The 20,121-nt window shown below is 46.6% G+C and overlaps 2 long non-coding RNA genes across 2 annotated transcripts; one reads left to right on the top strand and one right to left on the bottom strand.

Moving 5' to 3' along the window:
• Positions 1–473: 473 nt before the first annotated feature.
• On the bottom strand, positions 474–10,242 carry LOC121597619. The gene is made up of 3 exons (XR_006005439.1): positions 9,326–10,242; positions 8,352–8,539; positions 474–1,049 (listed from the first exon to the last, which is right to left on the bottom strand). It is a non-coding gene; the product is annotated as an uncharacterized LOC121597619 (long non-coding RNA).
• A 654-nt stretch (positions 10,243–10,896) lies between these two features.
• Positions 10,897–14,596, top strand: LOC121597618. Its single transcript, XR_006005438.1, has 4 exons — positions 10,897–11,431; positions 13,519–13,768; positions 14,009–14,128; positions 14,206–14,596. It is a non-coding gene; the product is annotated as an uncharacterized LOC121597618 (long non-coding RNA).
• The last annotated feature ends 5,525 nt before the right edge of the window (positions 14,597–20,121 follow it).

The raw sequence follows: 20,121 nt of genomic DNA, 5'->3' as shown, positions 1-20,121 counted from the left end.
AAGGTATTCAATAGGCGATGGGATAACTATACACAGATACACAAACACGCAGGGATTATGGCTTTTAGCGGTTTCGCGCGTGTCTTGTGACATCAGAATCGAACCACGTGTGACACCACAAACCGGATGAAGGGACAAAAACAGGTTTGAATTGGATTACTTTTTTTGAGAGCAAAATCCTACAACTACGAAAAACAGATGGAAAAAAGCGATGTTGCATCAACAACATAAAACACACTACACAAGGGCGGGCGGGAAAAGCATGTGGAATTGGGATTGTGCTGTGGTACCATTCATTATCAGGAAACACACCGCCGCTTACGAGAATGTTAATCACACACGCTGTGCACACACACGCGCACCATGTTGAGAAGCATGATTCACTTCCGGTTGAAGTTCACCGATAAGTAGGTTGCACATACACACACGCACTTGGGTTACACTTTGCTTTGGAAAGTGCGAGATGCGGGAATGTTCACTGTCAGCTATTTCGCTCAGGGAATATTTCAACTATTTCCACAATCTCCATCGATGCCCGTGCGTTTCGGCTACAGTGCGAAGGTATTTATGAAAAGTGGATTGGAAATGTTTGAACTTAGTAGGATTCAAGCTTGATCGCGAATGCCTCTAACTAGCACACACTTTACAGTTGTTTAATGAAGGGTTTGATGGAACGAGCATTTTTGAAAGCCGTTGAAGGTCTTCCTGTAAAGATGAAATGTGTACAACTGTAGTTTAAAAATATGGTCATTAATTTAAAATCACTAATGGATGTTTTCCGCTACTCCTCCTCCAATGTCTGCCCCATTTCATCGAATAGCACACGGTGTTGCAGCCTCCACAAAGCGTTCCAAACTCGAATCGAGTTATTATCGGCAAATGAATTGGCTTGAAAGAAGCAAAACAAAAAAACGACACGTCCATGTCGAAACAATTTCGATCCGTCATCCGATCCGTGTAATAAATCCCGCTTGGAGCTATTGCCCGCCCGACATAGCAGTAGGGGAAATGCTGGTGGTACGCGGGAAGGTTGCTGATTGCTCCTGATCCTGGAAACGGTACAAGAAGAGCGAGAAAAACATACGAAAATTAAATTAAAATCATTGCTTTGTACACACACGCACGGAAACAATTTCGATTGAAACTGAGTGAAAAACAATGCCATCGTTGTTGGATATGAAGGGTTGGTGTGTGTGGGTGTGAGTGTGGGTTGGAAGGCAACCGCATGCGATTGATTGATCATACGTAACGCCGCCGCGTGTGCACTGGGGGAATTGGGCAATCATTCCGATCGATCGATTCTTCAATCCCACACAACGGTGCACGATTTTTCTGTTGTTTTTTTTTTTTCCTTCTAAAAGTCTTCCGGGAAAGGCACAGCGTGGAAATTGGTCAATCACATCAAATCCCGAGAAGACTGGCAAATGGACCACCCGCAGGCCCGATTTGACAGATATGGTGTGGGATAGGCCAAAAAAAAAAGATCATAGCATTACAACGATCCTGACAAATATGCACTTCTCGTCTTGGAACGTATCCTTGGAAAAGGGACTTAACTAAGCGATAAAGAAAAACTCATGTAAAAGAAAGACATCGCGCAGCTCAGTGTTACTTGTGGGGGACGGCATAAAGGAGAAAAAAAGCAAATGGAAAGTTCATGTTCTTTCCACACCCTTCGCAGTGATATCCCTCTGCTCCAAATCGAAAGAAGTCGAAATCGAGGGCAACAACAACAAAAACTCGGGCCCACGGATGGCAACAGTTTTGCACTGTCACACACCACCGACAACCCCCGAAAGCGGGACGATGGGTGACATGATCGGAGAGGGGTGCAAAGTGATAAGAAAAAGTTGTATTTTCCCTCGCCCCCGCAACTCGATGATAACGACGAGGCTCTCTCTCTCTCTCTCTCTATCTTTCTTCCGATTTCTCTTACTCGGTCAAAAGGTGGGTGGTGTGGTAGGCGCTAATTGAGATGTATTCGTATCGTAACTGAACCGAAACAGTCCCCCCCGTCTCTCCCCGCCTGACGGTCTTGTAAGATAGAAGATAAAAGTATTTTTTTGCCTATTACTAATACTTTGGATCTGCCCTCGTCTCAACACAGAGTGGCGATTAGGTGACATTAAGAAAGAAAGAAGCAGGGAAAAAGCGTTTTATTTAATAATGCATAAAGGAACACAGCAGAGACACTGTGTGATTTTTTTACTTATAAAATATTACATTAAACACTCAAAATATGTTACAAATGAAACTAAAGTTATCAATAAAAGTTTCATATAAAATAGCGTATCTGGAACATCACTATCCTCCGCTGAAGTCGAGTAGTACAAAGAGGCTGAGAAATACGGTCTTGCTTTATCGAACCTTTTTTCACTCTCTTTCCCTCAATCATCATTGTAACGTAACCCCAATTCCCGCTGCTCATCTTGCATAGAGAATATCAAAAACCCTGTTATCTAACGCGTTAAATTGATGTAACGAAGTGGTGCGCGATTGAGTCTGCAGACGATGGCCACCGTTTAACCAACCAGAAACACTTGCTCAAGCTGCGCTCATCATGGTTTGTTCTCGCCAAGCGTCAAGGTCTTGGCAATGGCACCAAAAAAAACACAGAAAGAAAAATGCTTTTAGAGTGGGTGTTTGGATCTCCCCGCCAAACCAGCAAGTGGTGGCGATGCTTTTCGAATCATTCTGCTGCTGTACATTTCTTGCCCTAACGTCTCCAGGCATCGCACCAGCCAGCCATCGCACACATGTTGTAAATGCATTACACAGTAAAGTCGCGCTTTGACTTCATGTTATGAAATAACAGAAATGGAAGAGAAAAAAAGATTCCAGTGCTATTTCAAGTGCTCTCTTTAGTCTAGTCTAGTTGCTCTTTTCGTTGCGGATGCAGATCTCGCATTCTTCTTCGTAGCAATGCCCAGAACCCGCACATTGCACTGCAGATGGTTACGGAGGGCGGCGGAAACACCGGCTCTAAGCGGGATGCGGTACCAGCGATGAGCATAAATTGATGGCAATTTGTAAACCGTTGTGTGTATGTGTGTGTGCGCGTGTGTGCGCGCGAGCGCGCGACCCCTCACTACATCGGGTGCGACCCCCGACCATTGTTTACAAACGAACGAGTGTTTCCGGCCCCTGTCCAAACGGGAGCGGCGGCCACCTCGCTGGCTGGCTGGCTGGTCACTTGCACCGGATTTGTGAACCGACATGCTGCTGCCAGGGAGCTATCCATCACCTAACCCTACCTCCACCCCATATCAAAGCACGAACACGGCACAGAGACACTAAATTTTACACACGTTGACAATCTCTGTGACGACTAACAGAGTGCACAAACACATCTTCCGCCCACAATGGGGAGAAACATCCTCTAACAGAGGAATAATAATAATAAAAAATCACCCTACCGGAAATGAAACACCGGAAGGGGTGACAAGTTTTGCGTGCCTGCCCGGTGCCCGCACATCAGAGTGCAAAAGCCGCGCGGTTCGGGTCACACTTCATCGACATAACCCCACCAACCACGCTCACAAGGCTCAACGGGGAGACAACGGGGAGCAGCGGAGGTGTGAAGGTGTCTACATGCCGCTTAACATTCCATTTATTTTCCTATTTCACCACATTATCGGGTGAAAATTGGTAAAAGCCATAAACTCATTCCCATATCCGGTCAGCAGTTAAGCGTCCACGCCTCCGTGTGCGCGTGTGTGTTTGGCTGTTGAGTGAATTCGTGACTTCATTTTGGAAACCGGGCACAGTACGATAATGGTCCTGGGGCATGACCGCGAGGAAGCTATTTGCTTCGTGTGTATGTCCGCAATGTAATTTTACCTTCCAAAAGGTTATCAGAGTTTGGTCATGCCCGAGCGCTACGTAAATCGAAACCTTCAGGAAATGGAGACGCCTGGTAGGAAGGGGCTGCCATTGCAAAATTGCAAAAGAGTTGCATCCGGAACAATCCACCGGGAGAGGCATGGGAGACACGCCGCTTGGTTGTGTAACTTACAGCACAAAACGGATCAAACCAGCCTGAACGAACGAACGTATTGAGCGCTCTGGAACCCCGCCATCTCGTTCCCCAATCAATGGTCAATTCAAATCGCAATGGATATCCTGTGACCGGCTGTGGCTTCTACAGTGCCCGCAACAGAAGCATCATTCCGCCCCGTGGGGAGCTTTTCATGTCAAACTCTCCCACCGGACCAGTTGTGTTCCAGTGGTGCGCGCGCGATTGTAGCTCGTTATCCATCGACCCTATATGTGTGTGTGCACGGTCCATAACACGAGGCGAAACATCAGCAACAGAGAGCAACTACCATAAATTATGCTCCAAAAACATGTTGCTGGTACTGCTGCTGCTGCTCGCTGCGTTCAACGATCGCCAGTACAAACGACTCGATTTTAGATGACCCTAGGCATTACGTTGCCACCTCTCTCTCTTTCTCTCTCGTCAAATCGTGTGAGGGGGCACGGGGGTTTGGGGAGCTTTGATCATTTGTGGGCCGGACAGGACAAAGACACCCGCGGACTGAAGCGACATTGCTCCAAAACGATCAGATTACGCTAGCCAGCAGGCAGGCAGACAGGCAGCAAGTAATAATCTGCTCACACAGGGCATGAAGCAGGGTTTGCTCGGGGATGGTGGACGAGGAGGGGCATACAAACATTGCCAACAGTTCGGTAGGGACAGGCGGGCAGACAGCATATGTGCTCTACTGTACATACACAAACAAGCCTGATAACACGAGATTTCGCCATAATCGCACGAAATTAGAAACAGACGCTGACGCCGAACCCGTTTCCAGGGTCTTCTGCTCCGTCCAACGGCTAGAGCCTCGGCTGTGGTCGTGTTTTTCGGGAAGCGACCAATGTGGGGACGGGCAGTTGTGCGAAGGGCTCATGGGATTTAGATGACAAATCCACATGCTTCCCTGTTCAAATCCGTTGTTACTCTCCGCTACCCCACATCAGCCGGAAAAGAGTCCCGAAGCTCCAGGAGAACATTGGTTTGGTAGATGATGTTTTCGTTTTTGTTCTTTTGTGCGTGTGTGTTTCTTTTTTTGTGTCTTGTCACCGAAATGAATGGAAATCACATTTGTAGCCTATCAAAATGTGAGCAACACGTCCCACACTTCCCCCTATCACCTCCCAAAACGACCCCAAATCACTTCAAGATGCTTCCGCAAACCGCCTCCAACACAGCGTAAACAACGGCACATTCCAGAGCCGAGGGGTCGTGGAAAAGCAAAGCAAAAGAAACGGAGATCACACACACACACACACAACCCTCTTCCTTTTCGACCCCCACACACGCTCCCCAAACATCACCACCAGCATCAGCGAGAATGTTCCACCAACGTCTGGCGGCCGCGCGCATTTCGCGTAAACATTTACATAGGTGAAGCAACGCTCGAAACTGGTTGTCCGCCAGAGCGAGGGGGTGCTGGTGACGGCTTGCTACCAAACATCCCGAGTTGCACACTCGGTCGCCTCGCGTTATCTCACAGCTGAAATCACCCTCGGTGCTCCGTAAGCAGCAGTAGTGGCAGCAGCTGCCGCCACACTCCGCCCCACCGAACCATCCTTTGCGCCACAAACACAATCGCGTAGACACTGCTAACCCAAGGGCCCATCATCTTTTAACCTCGATTCTCAATGAACCGATTCTAGATGGGGAGGGGATGTGTTGGCCGAAAGGGGAGGAAAATTTAAAGCAGCTGCCATCTGTATCCAAACGGTGAAGATGAAGCGCGAGAGGGCAATGATGTTTGCGCGTGCGGTTTCGGCGCAGGCAGGGAGCTCAGCGCTTAAAGATGTTTCTTCCCCGAAAAACCTGAAGCCGCGGACAACACCACACACTGGGCCGCAGGAAGGGCCTACAACACCCAACCCACACGCGTTTTGTACCATTTAACGTTCTTCCACCATAGCACAGCAAAAAAAGCATGCGATTTGGCGATGTGCCACTCGCAAAAAAAAATCTTTGTGGTGTTAAGGGATACCACCACCACCTTTCCATCACCTTCCCCGTTTACATACGCCTGCGTGCCATTACTTGCGGCACCATTCCCGGCTCCCATTTTCGGTCGTTATCATCCGGCCATTCTCGTGGGGTCGGGTGATTACGCGCGCTTTCCTCTTGTGCGCGAGCACGCTCGCTCACATACACACACAGGCACACTGGCACACATTTTCCAACATCATAACAATTTATTTATGTTTTATCTAATCAACTGATTAAATATTTGACGGCAGCAAACACATCCGCATACGCGTCGTTAGAGCCCCCCTCTGTTGGGGAGCGGGAGGAGCTCTATGGTGGGATTTTGGAGGTTTGCTAGTGTCAACAGGAGCAGAGAGCGGTTGGTTGGAAAACCGACTAACACGCGGGCAGAAAGCGACGGTTTCCCGGTAACCTTAAACACCGTAGAGAGATCCCGGGACCCTTCATGGGATACACGGGCTGCTCCAAAGTAAACTCCAAAGCACACAAACAGGCATACAAACACACACACACACACTGACGTCCTCAGCAGGGCCCATAATCTCAGTACCTTTTTTCTGCCGTTTATTGGTGAGTCTCGCTGGTGATACGATCCCGAGATAATTCTAGCTAATGCAAGAGCCTGTGGGACATGTGCTCGGGGATGGCCAATATTGTCGGGGATGGCCAATATTGTCGGGGATGTTTGCCATCACCGGTTATGCTTCGCATGTAATTATAAGGCGAATTTGCAATGTGCCTTTTTTTAGCAGGACGACCTTTTACTCCAAAAATGGAAAATTATCCTCACAGTAAAGCATAATTTATCAAAAGGCACAAGCCTTGCGAACCAAAAAAAAAACACAAAAGATTCCAACCATAATTAATCATCACAAAAGGTAGCGTTTTAATAGGAAAATGTTCCACGTTTTATGTGTTCTTCTTAGTTCCCTTAAAACAATTTCCCGAAAACAAAAGTGTCCTATTTTGGGGATCTTTTGCCGTCCACAACAATATCGAATTTCCGGTTCCACCTCTTGCTTGGCAGATTTTTGTCAGTAAGTGTGTATGTGTGTGCGAGTGCTTGTGTGTGTGTGTGTCTGTGTATTCCTGATAAGAAAATTCCATCCCGCTTTTTTGTGCTGCTGCCACGTGTTCGGTCAGCATGCTCCGGAGCAAAGAGCACTCTCACTCTCTCCATTTTGGAATGCCATTTCCGTTCATCCGTCCACCTTCCCGCAGCAGCGGCAGCAAAACTTCTCAACATTCGCCCATCTGTTACCAGACCACACCGGGCGGTCGATCGGTCGCCCGTTGGCTGCTGAGCATTCGCCACGGGATTCCCAAAATAAAAGTGACCAAATGTGGACGCACGAAAAGAGAAAGTAATATTTCTTTTCCTTTCACCCTCCCCCCAATCACACACACACACGCACACATGGGGTCAGTGGTTTAAGGATGGCAAATTTGGGCAAATATCTTGCAACTCGAATGTGAATGTGTGTTTGTGTGTGCGTGGATCCCACTTGCGCACCAGTGGGGGTTCGGGCGTGGATTTATTCGGCGCGGCTTTAAGTGAAGCGGAAACGCACGCAAAAAGGAACGAAGCGGGGTGCTGCTTGGTGGACAAGCGAACCATGCGCGGTCGATGGCACACTAATTTCCGCTTCCGGCAGCCGGATGTTGATAACCTCAATGCCATCGCGGTCGTTTGCGGTATCGAATTCGCTTTCGCATTGGAACGTGTGGCCACGATCCACTAGCACACACGGACGCATACATGTAACCGGCTGTAAGCTTAGTGGAGTCGGGTCGGGTTCTTTTATTACATTCTTTCCCCATTTCGTGTGCTGAAGATGGACCTTCAAGTCGCAGCGGGACAGAAAGCAACCCTAGTGGACGGCTGCTGTCCAACACAGCACACGATACAGGGGTGGTTGGTAGAGGTGCAAGAGTGCTAGAAATAATTGAAGGATGTTGTAAAAGTCATCGATATCGCAACCTTCGTTTAATGGAAGTGGCTGCTTGATTTGATCGGAGGGGTATGATGAGTGAACTATGAGACGCATGGCACTTCTGGCATCTAACTTTATCCCATAAATCGTCCCCGCCAACGTGAACCCCACTTCATCCAACCGGCTCACTGCCCACGATGTGGACGGATTGTGTGATTCAATTCCTTATGCTTCCCCCCATAGCAAAAGCTGCTTCGTAAGGCGGGCCACGCCACAGACAGAGAGAGCAATAGAGTGCTGTGCGCTCAAGTCCCAGTAGGATGCTGGCGGCAAACGGAAACATAACGCTGCACCCTCTCCTCCTACCCGGAAACTCCCTGGAGTAAATCATTTAAATCAATTACACAGTCCCTTTCGGCAGCAGACGCCACCACACAGCAGACAGGCGCGCGCGTTTTCTTGCAGCACGGCAGGGAATTCATCTCTCTTGCGAATTGCTTGCTTCCTTCCAGCGCGCGTGTGTATCTTGGTGGTTATAATTGAATACTAGTAACTTGATGCATGAGTTGCACAATCTTCTGTGACATACACACTGAAATTGAATAAGAGTTAAGTATTAGTTTTTGCACTAAGAGAGAATTGTACGCGTGATTTGGACAAGATTTCAGTGAGACATCAGCATTCAATGAGACATCAGCGCGTACCAGAGGTCTTGACTGTACTTAGACATCAAAGTAACCACAATTCCCGCAAAGCTGTAGTAGACAGTGGAACAGATGAAGTGGAAATTGAGTGCAATTGAATTCTAGCGAAATGCCGCATTCATTTGCCTGTCACGAGGAACTGGTTGTTCCAGCTTTGAACTCGTCAAGACTTGTCCAAGCTTCACGCACCAATAGCTCTGCTGTAACCGATTCCAGAAAATGTGCCCCACCGATACGAACAGTTGCTGCTTCTGCTGAAACAAGTAACTGCGTAATGAGCAGCCCTTTCACACCGCACCATGCCATGCTGGCAAACGCGACCCAAAGTGCTAGAAAAGGGCCAAGGGGGATTGAAGTGTATCGTACCATATGGAAGCGATAGACGAAGAAGTAAAAAAAAACGCTTCATTTTCTTCCTTCACCGGAAACGGTGGTTATAAACCATTGCTAGACCGGCAGCGAGGGCAAGCGAAAGAGAGCACCAGAAGCGACGAAAAATTATGATGATGACGTATGTGCATACACACACACACACATCTCGTCGAGTGCCATCATCTTGAGGCGAGCGCAACAGCATCCTACTCGTCGACATCGTCATCATCATCGTCATAGGCATCACGACTTGTTCAAAATTCCATCCGAAAATTTGCAACCCAACGACGTACGCTACGTACCACCAGTGCGCGCGGCTTCTGGACACTTCCTGGAGACGGCGGTGTACGGCTCGTTGCTATCCAGATCCTTTCCTACCACTTACACACACACTCACACACAAACACACAGCCGCATACATGGTGCAGAAAATATCCTCACACCCTTTTCTTTTTGTCTACCGAAACGGTGGCGACCGTCACAGAGAGCCGACCGACCAGACAGCGCTTGGAAGGTGGCAGAAGAGACACGCGAGCGCCCTCTTCCGGCCATCCTTCGCAAGTCACCAGCAGCCGGTAACGGCAGCCAACACTTCTTCCCTGTCGAATGTTGTCTTTTTCTTCGCCAAAAAGGGACGACGGGGTTTGGAAATGGACTTCGCTTGGTGCCCTTCTTCTGCCAACTTCCCAATCCCAGACGGATATTGCACGCTGCTGCTGCACCCGGTGGTAGAGTTTTTTTTGTTTCTTCTTTTGCTTTTTCAAATATGTACACATACACACAAGCACACACAATCGTTTCTCGACGCACTTACACACACACACACACTGAAAGCGGGGTAAGAGGGAACGCAATATCGACGGCCAAACGCACGTGCGCTATGGCAAAGTGGTGCGATGTAGCTTGGCCTTCTTCGCAACACATCTGGAAAGCAACAGGAAGCATGTGTTGTGGCTTATCTTCTTAGAACGTTTCTTTTTTCTTACTCTACGTCGATCGTCTTGTGAACCTTACAGCTTAAAAACGTACAGCAAATGATAACCAAACGTTCCTATCGTGCACCACAAAATGGCACCGATAACGTGCTTGACCAAACGTAAACTTACACACTACAAAGGGCACAGTTCTTCCCGTACCGATCGAACGACACGCTTCGACAAAGTGGAGACCACTTTTAACGTCCGCGAAGACTGCACACGCTCAAACACGTCCGCACGGTTGCGAGTTCACAGTTGAAATGAGAGAGTGAACTTCACACCGAACTGGAGCTGTCCAGTTTGCCGTTCTTCGGGCGCAAAAGAGAGCGACGATCATAGCGGGCCGATAACGGAACGAGTACGCATATACCATTTTCGACCCGAAACGCCAGAGAGAGAGAGAAAGAGAGAAAAGCAGCACTCGCGTGAGAATGCGGGAGCGCCATTTTGACAGCATCCTGTACTAGTGGTTTACGGCGAAAGAGTGAAAGAGATGGAGTTATCAATCTCTCTGTCGATTTGGAAGGACTCTTCGAGCTAGAAGGAAGCTGACTGACAGTGTGATTTTTTTGCAATCTTCTCCTACGGTCTGTATCGGCGAGTGTTAGCGTTTGTGTGTGCGTGAATGTGAACGATGGGAATCGGAATGACGGATGGTAAATGTGTGTGGGTTATTCTGTGTTGGTGTGTATATCTATCTAATCTTTTGCGGAGAACCGTTTGAGAGAGAGGGAGAGAAAAAAGGGGAGAGAGAGGGAGAGGGAGAGAGAAGGAGACAGAGAGAATGAGAGAGAGAGAGAGAGAGAGAGAGAGAGAGATTATCGGCATTTCTTTTGTACATTCTCGTTCGCTCCAGATTAAAAGCTGCAGCCGCTGCAAAGCCGTCTTCCCTTCCCGCCTGCACTCACACCTGGCACAAGGATCAAGGATCAACAGTACCGAACACGTTTGTTCGCGATATTTGCCCATCATCCGCACACCACGTGCACTCGATTGAACTTTGGTGTCTGCTTTTGGGATCGGGCGAAAATCCATCCATTTTACATGCCAGCTACGTGGCACAGTACATTTGGGGACTAAGAGCACGCGCGCATTATAACAACCCTGCATGTCCTGCGTCCCATGACGAAGAGACATAATTACGCGAAAACAATCCATTACACTGCCTCGGTGGGTTTTTGGCAATTTGGCTAGGAATTCTTCAGCTTTGATCCATTGTGACGTGTTCTTACCTCGCTGTTTGCTATCCTTTATTGTTGTGGCTCTCCGAGTAAGCTAAACCAAAAAACAAGCAGGCTTTGGATTTATTTTCTGTGTGCTTTACCGCTTAAAAGGACAATAGTGCGTACAGTGACGCGTAAAGCGTGTGCCGCAAACCGAACCATCTCGTTCGTGGTAATTTAAACAGATCCTAAAGAAGGATTCTTCAACGTGAGTATGCATCATCGTAGTAAGCTGAGCTTCAATTTTTCAAGAACCTACACACATCTATTGCCGGGGCCTCATCTCTTCTTCTAGGAAACACATCCGATGCTATCCTTACCACTTTAACCTTCCTTAATCACTACCAGGCATAAATACATAATTATGGCCCGTTTCATCCGTCACATTGTCGGCCCGATAGCGGAGAGGGCGACGGACACAGAGACACATTCGTAAAAAAAAATAGAAAACCTATCACATCAACCGTGCACTCATCCGTCGACCGTATGCATCACCCGGTTACAAATCATGCTCGCTTCAGATACGCGCTTCGGTCGACGCTTCCTGTCAACCCCGTGCGTCCGTTTCATTCCCTAGCTCGACCGATTGTGTGTAGGCGGGTTGGACGGAACTCCGGATGCTCTTAACCCCCGCCACGGCCGCCATGTCTATCTATCTCGCCATGTCGAACCATAAAAAAGAAGTAGAAATACGCAGAACAACGTACACGTCCACGCATGACGTACCGGGTTGAAGAATTGGATAAATGCGTACACAAACGGGGTAGAAATTCCGCTCAATTATGGATTGTTTCCATTAATTTAAATCCCTTTTCACCAGCCTCCTCTCTCTTTCTCTCTATCTCGCGCTCCTCCACTGCGTCTGTCTGTCTCTCTCGCGCTACGTGTAACCCACTTGGCGGTTGTATGCTTTATGCTACACGCTACCGAATCCTCCACACAGCAGCAGAGATGCCCCCGCTTCACCTCTGCGCTGGCAGTTCGACCTCGGTACGATAATATTTTTCCTTTTGCATATTTATGCTGTACCGCATTGACCCAGTCCATCTTCCTCCTACTCCCAGTCGCCATATGAATGAAGCTCCCTGGGCCGCACTTTTTGGATCATATCACAGAAAGGGAATGTGGTAGGAGTTCCAACAATTCTCACACCTCTCACTGTGCACGGCTTTTTCTCACGATCTATATGGTTTTTTTTGTTTCCGACCAAAAATTGTACCATTTTCTTCTTTTTGATGTTGAACATTCGTGCCCAGACAGGCACACAAAAGGATCACTTACTTGAGGTAAGATTTCAACACGATTTTTACCCATACACACACACACACATGCCAACCTTCCTGTACCCGTTCGTAACATGCGCGCGATACCCGCCGTGACATACCAAGATCTTGAGGCATTAGATTCAGAGCAGAAGGGCATGATAATCTTGATAATTTCCCAATTCCATTGAAACATCATTACGGTGTGACGATATTCGACGCCTTTGCCATGGGTACAGAACAGAGATTACCGACACCTACGTGTGCGTCCTGGAACCCGCCTCTCACGGAGAGCACGGAGCACCACTTTAAACCGAGTTCGTTTCGTCCGTTGAGGCGCAAAGTGCGGAATAGGGAAAAGTGAAAGATTAAGCTTCGATTCGGTGTATGAATATTGTATTAGAGCATAATAAAGTAATTACAGCGGATTTTCCAGCCGGAGCGAAACATTCCAAAAAAAACGGAGATTTGTTCCACGTTCCCGGCAGAGCTTCAATGTCATTTGCTTGAAGCGAACCCCAAACATCCTTGTAATTTCGCTAACGATCTTAACGAGTGGCGGATGATGGTAAATCAAGAGATAAAATCTTTGCACGCACTTTTGCGATTCGGTTACGGAAAGACGAACGGTTTCCTTCGGCAGCTTTAAGAGTATGTTTTATAGCGAAGCCTCTAATGGTTTAGCAGAAGGAAAGATTTACGAACCGCAAGTGAGCAAACTCGAGCGTTCCAAATTATTTCTAATCAAAGACGGGAAGCCAGCATACTTCCGAGCCGTTCGCAGTCTACACATGTAATGCTCCTGCGCCGGGTGGGTGGTGTCGAAATCTTGAAATTAACTAAACGACGTCCTACCGACAGCATCCTTATCAGCATCGTAGCAATGTGTGTCTTTGGGGTGAACGTATGTGTGTAGGACGTGGTGTCGGCGCTGGCTGGTGTCGCCATTGGGGAACAATAGAAAATAACTTTGCCAGCATAATTTCTTCCCTACTAATGAATTATTTCGTACTCGGTTCCATCTTAACCGCAGCCGCAGTGCATTTCTCTCTCTCTTTCTCTGTCTCTGCTGTAACTCAACGTTGACTAATGTTTGAACACACAAACACGCTCACATATCAAGTCATTATCCTGATTCGGAGTTAACCTCACTCAGAGAAAACCGTCGAAAACAACCGTCTGAACCATTGGGAACACTTAAACGAACCGAAAAGTTGAACACGGACGCATTAGCACGTTTCACATGCTTTCGGTTTCCTATAGCAAGAATAGGGGGAAAACAAGTAAGTGAGCGGTCTAGTTTGCTGTAATTTCCCATACATACCCTGACACACATGCCTGGGTGTGAGCCAGTATCCATCACAACCTAAAATGAAGTGTCCGCTTAGCCGACTGCTCAAAATTTTCATAATTTTTTACCGAAAATACTGAGGAAAAAACCGTGAATTTGTTTTCTTTTAGCTCATTGTTGGGAGTAATCCTTTTAAGGGATGACCGATTTTTTCTCCTTTCCCTCTTTTCAGCACGATTGTCAACAGAAGGGTCACTGGCAGGATGGGTAGTAACATACATGTTTCAGGTGAAATCTGCCGGAAAAGTCTTACTCCCTGACAGGAACAACCCACAAATCTTTACCGGGGGAGGTAGGTGGATCCAGATGATGGGGACGACTTTTGTTGTGGACGCGTGAAGTCTCTCTCTCTCTCACACTCTTCCCTAGGGCTGGAGAACCCGTACATGAATGGGGACCGCCAAAAAGTCACACAACCACCGGTTCAGGCGAGTTTGGTGGCAGGGCGTGTATGGTGAACTATTTCCAAACTGGTAGACGACACCACATGAAATATTAAATCATGCTGCTCCTGCTGCTGTTGCTGCAAACGGAAGATAGGTGAAAATATCTCACGGTATTGTGCCCGGTTCGGTAGGTTCCCACACACCCGGAGATGAATTATTTCAACTTCGGAAAGTTTCTGGTAACTGTTTGTGTGTGAGTATGATGTGCAGAGGGTTACACAGGATACTGCCTCGAACGGGTTGAATGGTCGATAAATGCTTGTGCTTTGGCTAGGATTGTTTCTTTTCTTCTTGGGAATAATGGGCGTTGGTAATCATTATTAACTCTAGATTGACCGTGGCTGTCGGTTGTTGGAGCATATTATTTCGACATTATGTGCGAAACATTAACAAAATCAAAGGAATATAAAGGCATAATGAATTTCACGAATTCATTAAAAATTATTCCTGGAACACATTGAACATTGCTGTCAATTGGTTGTTAAATGAAGTGATTTCTCAATTGGTTGTTGAATGAAGTAAACTGAATACTTCTCTTACCTTATATTATACCTTACCTACAGGTTGGGAAAATATAAAATGACTTCAGGTACCCCGCGACGAAGTGATGTGATTTATGATACCGAACCCTCCCTTTTTGTGACAATGCTAGATTGTCCGCCCACTGCTCTAAAGCTTTTCCTTGTGAGTTTGGCTACATTTCACCGCAACAAAACAAAAAAGTCCCTTTGTGGTTGTCTTTTTTCCCAGTTTTTTGCTTTTTACCCAAAAAAAAACTAAGGCCACAACCACCGAAGGTACCAGAAGACAGAAGCATAAACAAAACATCATCATAATCATCATTGGAATTGTACTTTCATTTCCTACCGCTGGCAAACCTTCTTCTCTTTCGGGTATACCTGTACCATCTGGAAAAGCATTTGAACAGAGTTTTCTTGGTTGAAAACATTTCCCCCGTAAGAGCACAAAAGTTAGTCAAACATTTTTGGCCTTCCGGAAAACGCCTTTCAGAGATGGCGTTGCAAAAGGCGTTATAGAGCCTGTACTGCTCGGGAGCAAAAGGAATCATTCGGCAATAGGAATATGTCAACCATGTACCTTCTGGCTGCTGTACATCACCATGTGTCTAACGCCATGCCATCAGCTCGATACGGAGCTTCCCTTTTTCGGTTGCAGACCAACCGTACACAATATTTTGTTTATTGTTTATCTAATATTATGACAGTTTTCCCTGTTGTGCGGCAGATTCCAATTTTCATTTTTCTCCATACGTGTGTCCAACGAGAACAATCTGGGAGCAAAAGAATGGATGCTGGTTTCTTTTGCCCTAGCTTTTTACCAACCCATTTCATTCGTCCTACTTCCCCCACTTCGATTTTGCTCCAATGGTCAGTCAGCATTTTGAGCGTTTTGGTTCGGAAAATCGAAACCGGAACAAAAAAAAAAAAAACAAAAAACGAACAAACGGGTTCCATTTTCCCCTCCCTAAAGCACGGCTGCACGGTCATGGACAATTCATTCACACAAATGCGATTAATTTCTGCCGTTTGCCAGTGCCGGGAAATGGTTCCGAGTGAGGCTGAAATGGTAGGAAAAGGGAATTCTGGTGTTTTTTCCCCCTTTTCTGGTGAGCATAAAAGCACAACGCTTTTCGCAAATGCTTCGGCTCGCTTATCGCTTTCCAGCGTCCAGCGCTTCCCGTTGGGAGAGTCCGGTTTTGTTGGGGGTATTAGTCCAAACCCCTCTCCCATCCCCAAAAAACAGGCATAAGAAGCAAGCATATCCAGCATAGGAGAGATGGGTGTAGAGGATGCTAGAATTAACCACCGAGCGTAGCAGAAAGTAAAGGATCACACACTCACACACATTCAAAGAAACAAAAAAAGAGCATAAAGAGCAGCAAGAAATGGAACCCGATTTACGAACCCGGCCAAAAATGGTTTAGGTAAGCTGCCAGGGAGGTGTACGGATGTGTCCCAAAAACTCTCTAGTTCTCCTGTTTTTGTGGCTCCAATTGGCTTATGCGAAAAGTACACGTACACAACCACTCAACCGCCCACCAGCAGGCCCCGTTTCCTTGGTTCGTGGAAAGGCGCAGAGAAAGGGTGGAGTTTTCCGCTCGGATATGACACTTGGGAGAAAAGCTCGAACCAATTTGGCACCGAGCCAGGCGTTTGTTATTAAATCTTGATCCAGGAACTGGAACGAACGCCGTCCGTGTAGTCCGTCGTCCAGCAGCCAACGTACAATTAGCTCCGCTAGCGACGCCGAACGGGATGGAAATGCACTGCAACGAATGGTGCAGGGTTCGGGAAAGCTCGGTGGATGATTTTGGGACAACCCGGGTGCTGAGCATTAAATCGTTTTGCCTTGGCAAAGCAGGCTCTCTCTCTGCTGCATTCAAAATAAATAAGTTCAATTTGTGTCCACCCGGAACGGGATTTTGGTTGTGTGGATGAATGGTATGCCGGCTTTGGTGCACCATTTGCAGTGTTGGAGTGTCTCTGTTAATGATAAGAACTTTATGGTAAAAGCGGTTTGGTGTATTTTTTGGCAGGTTCAGGTACGAATCGAGCGGATCGTCCTATCCTGAAGTGGTGTGGAATATATTAACGTGCGGTGCGGTGTGTGATTGCTAGCCTCCAAGCACATCATTCATCATTTCTGCACGACGCTCCACACATAGGCTGCTTAACTAGCGCATTGAGTTGACCATTTATCATTGCATCTTGTCGCTTCGTGTCAGCGTGAGCGTCTGCGATGGGGCGCTGGCCAAAAGATTTGCAGCGACAGTGGTTGATGGCAACGGGTCAGCGACATCTTTCGCGACATGAATCGGCCGGACGGATAACCGGCCTGTTTGGAGCGAATGATTAACATCGCGTCAATGGCGTGATGTAATCGTGCCGAAAAGCTGCTGCTTGTGATGGGATTCATTTATCATGGTAGAAAAGAGTCACTCTGTATGGAATTTGGTAGCTCAAATAAAAGGATTTCTATCCTAAAATATGTTTGAGATAATAATACTACCTAAAACATTTCCAACATGTTTTATAAGACCAACAAAACATTCATTTAATGATCATTTAAGTGTACCACTGCCATAGGATTAATTCGGTTACGATTCAAAATAATCACATTTTCATCACTGTATATGTCCTCTCGCTTTGTGACTGGGGAGTGTTGAAAATCTAGACGTACTATTGCAGTATGTTTTATGTTGTGGAACATTTCGAAATGTTTCTTTTCTTTCTTCTCGCACTTAATGATCCATGCCGTAAGCAAATGCAACAGGACGGTCGGCATAAGGTTGTCGGTTGCTTTCTTCCCCTACCAGTATCTCTTCACTTACCTGAGGAAAGTGCGCGTTCGGTTCAACACATCCAAGCGCTAACCCAAAAGTGGTTACGGGCGTGATGCATGTTTAATTTTTTGCCTCCCCCGTCTCAGCCACCGTCAGCCAAGTTCTTCTTCCAGTGTTCCAGGTTTCCTTCCAGGCGGTTACCAACACATCCACGCGTACGTTCGTGCCATTTTGAAGATTTCCTGCAAACAAACGGGAAAATGCAAATCAATTGCTATTTGTTTCGCATAACGAGCATTCTGCTTGCTTGCATAATTTATCGCCCATCATGCTTGCTCGTTCATTTAGAGGGGTGAGGAATCTTTATGCTAGAATTTTCTTAAAGTCTCTCAAAACGCTCCAGCGACCATCCATCCTGCAAGTGGGTTGGTGTGCCAAACAGAAACGACTTTACACAAAGTCCTGTTTCCTGTTTTGACCGTTAGAGGATTATGCTTTCGGTGGAAAATAAAGCTGCCAAACAGTAGTCAGTACAAGCAGAGGCGGATATTGGTGGGCTTAGCTTAACGCTTTGGCCAAATGGCAAACGCTTTGCTGTCGTGATTATCGGTGGAATGATGGTTGAAAGCTAGTATGGCGTTATAGAGCCGCTCAGATTCTTCGTGTAAAGTTGGAAGTGATAATCCGGTTGAAAATGGCTTTTCATGCCACCAACCAATGGTTAGAAAATGATAAGAAAATTGTGATTTTTTAGAAAATAGTTCAAGAAAATTCTTCGACAGTTTGAGTTGAGTTTGAGCGGCATCGCAGGGTCGTTAAAAGGACTCGTGAAGCGACGCCATGCATAATTTAAATTTGCACTCTGCTAGAAATATTTCACAGAAATATGTTCCCTTTCTTTCCAATATTTCAATCAAACGTATAGCTCAAAAATCAATTAAAAAATATGCCTATGAAATGTTATTGTTTGTTCAATTTTAAAATTAGTACAAATTCTTTGGTATAAACAATCAATCTGGTAAATAGCATTGTAATCAACTCAGTGGCTATAATTACGTTTATTTTGTATTAATCTTTGAAATATCTTATTTTTATTAAATTTAAAATATCTTTCCTTGACTTTTTCTGTACATTATATATTCATCACCATTTCAAACGTTCAAGACTTCATACAGCATACACATATATTTGCAAGCATACTCTTTACTTGCTTTACTTATCCAAACTGACATTTAGCTTCATTTTATTTTTTTTGTTTCGTTTGTGAAAATTACAAGAACAAACTTTTGAAAACCGAATTTCTTCCTCTCTAAAATAAAAATTTAATCAAAATACAATTCAATGAACTTGACATTTTCATCATTTGTTTGCTCATCTATTTACTCCAGCTTCACTTTTTTAGATCATAATTCTCTTTCTAATGCCCATCTTAAAATGTACACCCACTCCACCACACTATTGACCGTTCCGCGTCTAGGAAAAGAGCAGCAAGAGAAAGTTTCGTTCCACAATCCACAAAATCAGGAAAGTTCCACCTAATCTTCCCTTCCCGTGCCCTTGCCCACGAGAGACGGTACGGCGTGATAAATAAAATTGATAAACAGTTTACCGTCACCTTTCGGCCGCCCGCTCCCGCCAGAAGATTCTCCAAGGAAAACTCCCAAACACTGCCCCGTCCAACCAGTTTTCCCATCCTGTTTTGATGAGCATAGTATATGGGCTAAAAGTTTGCCAGTTGGTTTGGACGGAGCACTGCAAGAAGCGGGCCCACGCGACCAGACCAGGGACGTTGGAAGTGTGCTCAATTTTTGCGACACAGATAATTTTGGGCCAGTTTGGCATCGCTTGTTTCTTGCCCTTGCGTGGCTTTGCGGGGAGTGAAACTTTCCGCTGCGGAAAACGGGAATTAATTTGCATAAACAAAATAACCAACCGCCCGACCAACCGACCAAACAAGCAAGCAACTACGACAGACACACACACACACACACATTCCGGGTCACCGAAAATTACTCCACAAACCCCAGAAGCAGAAGCTGTTTGTACTTACAGCGAGCAGTGCAAGCTTGCGACCCGCAAATGACACCACTGCAGCATGACCATGCTCATTCGGAAGTGTGCAAGCGTGCCGCCGCTTCCCGGTGCCGCACATGCTGCAGCAGGAGCATCATTTGGTGATGTATCACTTAGTGTTTACGGTACTACTGCCTCTGTGCGACTGCTGCTGGTTTCGGAGGTCGAGTTACCCGTCCCATCATCAGCCCACCCACCGTTGTGGCAGTGGTTGGCCCAAAATGTTTGAAATCGTGAAGTGTGTTCCTCCTCCCAAAGCATGTACCTGCCAGCGGAAGACGTCGCAGTCCGGAGCAGGACACAATTAATTTGTTTACCAAGCCCAACGAACAAACTGAATCTGTTCCCTTCACCCACCCTGCCTGCAACATTGCAACAATCAAACGTTACTGTCGGTTGGTCCAGTGTCCATTTTCCAGGGGTTCAGGTTCAGGGCGTCCCCAACTCTTTGCTTGGCCGACG

Source organism: Anopheles merus, chromosome 3R, assembly GCF_017562075.2.
Source record: "Anopheles merus strain MAF chromosome 3R, AmerM5.1, whole genome shotgun sequence".
NCBI lineage: Eukaryota > Metazoa > Arthropoda > Insecta > Diptera > Culicidae > Anopheles > Anopheles merus.
This window is presented reverse-complemented; position numbering and strand designations above follow the sequence as displayed.